We start from the raw sequence: 3,924 nt of genomic DNA on the forward strand, positions 1-3,924 counted from the left end.
AGCTAACAACGAAAGTTGAGTTCAAGCTGTAACTGCCCTAGTGTGCGGCAACGCATCAGATGGTCCCTTCTTCACTGGGCAATTTACCACAGGTCCTGGGTGATTACAGCTTAATTAGCATATTGAGGGGGTGAGGAGATAGCGAAAAGCAAGTCAGAGGACTGCTGATGCAAAAGGAGTATAGCAACATGAAGTTCCTTTCCATATGCTGTGCTAAATAAACTCAATACATCCAACAGTCTGTGAAATAATTAACAGTTTCATCATTGGCACATGCTGTCGACAGGACATAATACATTTAAAAACTTGACAAAGCCAAGTTCCCTGTAGGCAGCTTGCTGTGATGCTAAATTGTGAGGCCTGTCTTCCTGTTTGAGGACAGATGGGAATCCCTGGGAGCAGTGAAACAAACAGCGCTGCCTGAACACACTACAGAAGGAGAAAGGAGGTGGGAAAGAAAGCACGAACAGGAAGACAAGATCATAAGCACTGTTTACAGTACATCAATTGGGGGAAGAAATAAATGTGACAGGTATAACTGTGGTAATTGTATTCTAGTTTTTCTTTAGCTACCTCCAAATGCATATCTCTAACTGTGTCAATTTGCAGTGTTATAGAGACCTCATTGATGTGGTCCACAGAACCTACATATGCACATTTTACTGGTGCTGTGATTGTGTGAATTATATTATATCATATAACAAAATAAACTTAGCTTAGATATCCACTTGACCTAACCTGCATATCACTAACTGTGTTTCCATCAATATGTTTTGATACATTTTGAAGTATTGCATTGAACAGTTTAGTACCACTCTCATGCCACATGGAATTTTCTATCCTTTTTCACAGGGTCATGTGTGGGCCTTGAAGTCCTCGACAGTTGCAATTGTTTGGCTTTGGTTGAGAACAGTAGGTGCCAGCCTATCTCAATGTTGTGGTGCGTGGGGTTGAAGGAAATGAATGTTAATAGAAAGCTTGCCATTGGCGTTCCAGCCTAGAATGTGCTGACACTAACATGAGTAAGGACATTCTCTTTGACTAGTTCTGGGTGTATAGCATTTGTGGTGTTATCTCGTGGTTTAAAGTCTATCCACCAGGATGAGTTGGGCAGAATGTGAGACCGACTCAGGCACTTCTGATGAACTTTGAGAGTGTCTCTAATTCTCCTTCGCCAAGTGTCAATAAATAATACAGCATAAGACATCAGAGGCTCCTGACCTCACCATTGACCTTTGACTTCAGCAATTTATTAACAAGTGGCTTTGTCTTTTTGCATTAGATTACTGCTTACTGTTGTAAATGCAAGTGAGTTAGGCGATATAGCTATATTACATGAGCATGGGGATGATACCCATATGGGGAAAGTGAACATCCCAAAGTCAAGGGCATTAATCTGCTGCTATAACACCATCCACTCTACTGAGTTTAGGCTTTCCCTCAGATTGTCACGATGGCAGTCGTGACTATGTTGATTCCCTGTGTTCCCCATCCTTGTGTTTTTGGTGTTTACTTGTCAGTCTCTCCTTGTTAGTCTCTGTGTTTGTGTGTTGTGGGCGTGGCACATTTCCCTGGTCTCTCCTGGATAATCACAGATGAAGCATGCCTGCCATTCTTTAGCTCACCTGCCTTCCATCAGTTCATCACCTAAACTGCATATAAACCCTGGCCTTCCTCCCACACCTTGTCAGATTGTTTGTTCAGCTACCATGGTAGCAACATTCAGACCTCCTTAACTGTTGTTCTTTGTGTTGGTTTCCTAGCCTGTTTCTAACCTCTAATCCGTGCTCAGGTCCACCACCATCATCACCTCCTGCCATATATCTGCTTGCCTGCTCTCCACCAACCATCTCTGGACAGCCCCCATTCTGTGCCCCCTCCGTCTATTCCACCCACTGCTTCACCTCAGCCATTCCCTCCTCCTCATCATCGGACCATCTGCTTCCCCTTTCTTCCCACGTCACGAATAAATCCCCTTCTATTGCCAACCTCTGTCTGAGCCTGCATTTTGGGTCAGTTCCTGCGTTATCATGACACAGATGTTGGTCCTTGGCTGCAGGGATTTGCCTTAAATCAATCACAAGAGCATTAGTGAGGTCAAACACTGACTCCTGTTGGATGGGGCTGAATTTATGGCTCTGTGCAGGCTGGCAGCCAACTGGTAAAAACATTTCTTTATGGAAATGGCCTTGTGCACAGGCTGCATCAGCCTCAAGGGACTTCCCTTTTATAGTTTTTTTTATTCTCTTGTTTGTCCATGTGGCTTGAATGTTTTAAATGTTATCACCTAAGGTAATTGGCTGGGAGGCAGAGGCTGACACCTTTTTGGGCCAATTAGCCACACAGCACAGGAGAACTGAAATGGTGGTGGTCCAGATGGCCAGTCCATCATTGCGCTAGTCATTGAGCATATTCTGGATTCAAACTGACCTACATCCATTGTAGTGACAAATTTAAATCCCTGATTCTTAGCAATAAATGTCATCATAGGTAGGAGGCAGCAGTAAACAATGCTCCCACCTGTTTTCCAAGTACCTTGCATCGGCTCCAAAAGTTGGTAAAATGTACCAGATATATGCATATGAATGACATCATAATGCATCTTTAGAGAGAAGTCTTTAGCCAAGTAGATTGTACAAAGGGAAGCTATTTACATTTTAACAAGCTACAGGAACATCCTCATCCAGAGGTCCATAGAGTGAGGAGAGTGAAAAAAGCATCTCTGCCCAACACACTTCACTTCCAGCTACCTGTGAGGACAGAGCCAGAAGAGAGGGAGGAACCCAGAGATGTTGGCAAAGGAGCCATGCAGTGGGCATGGGGATGCATTCCAACATAGTATTTGGATATATTTGTTGCTTTGCTAAATTTAGCAAAAAAAATAATCAAGTGGCAGTAAAATAATTTAACAGCTATAATTTAACAGTAATACACACTTCTTTATAACTAAATTATAACTATTACAGACACTGATCTGCATTGTGATACAGCAAGTTTGGAAACAGCTGTAAAACCTGATATGTATTTAGACTGTTTTTCTCCCATCGACCATCATCAAATAACTTTAATAATTTTTGCATCTAAGTTGTCAACCTGTCTCTTAGACCCCATCCCAACCAGGCTGCTCAAGGATGTTTTACCTCTAGTTAGTCATTCTTTATTGGATACAATTAATCTGTCTTTATTATCAGGATATGTACCACAGTCCTTTAAGGTAGCTGTAATTAAACCTCTTCTTAAAAAGCCCACTCTAGACCCAGAGGTCTTAGCCAACTACAGACCGATATCAAACCTTCCCTTTCTCTCTAAGATACTTGAGAAACGGGGCCTAAGTTGATATTGTTTTGTCAATCATTATCTTTCTGGGTGCAATTTTATCATGCTGATCAATGTAAGGCAGTTCGATATCTCTTAGAGTCCGCATAAACGGAGCCTAAGGTGATATTGTTCTGTCAGTCATTATCTTTCTGGGTACATTTTTTATTATTATGCTGATTAATGTAAGGCAGTTCGATATCTCTTAGAGTCCGCATAAACGGGCCTAAGTTGATATTGTTCTGTCAGTCATTATCTTTCTTGGTGCAATTTTTTTATCATGCTGATCGATGACGATCGATGTCTCGTTTGGCTCTCAACGAAGGCGGTCGCATCTTCTCCTCCTCTCCTCCCCTTGGCCTTGCCTGCTCTGCTCTCCCGTCTGTGTCTAGTCTTTTGTCTACTATTGAAGAGACTCTCCTTGTACTGCTCTCCAAACTATCAAACATCATGGATCTGATCAATTGGTCTCTAAACGCAATTGACACCATCTTCTCAACGAGAAGCCCGGGTTCGGGGGAACCTGTATGTCCTGCCGGAACGTTTGCAGCTGGTTACTCGATGGACGCCTGGGAGAAGTGGCGGGTCGTGTATCTGGCGGCTCTTTCT

This window comes from Larimichthys crocea, unplaced genomic scaffold (genome assembly GCF_000972845.2).
Source record: "Larimichthys crocea isolate SSNF unplaced genomic scaffold, L_crocea_2.0 scaffold94, whole genome shotgun sequence".
Lineage (NCBI taxonomy): Eukaryota > Metazoa > Chordata > Actinopteri > Sciaenidae > Larimichthys > Larimichthys crocea.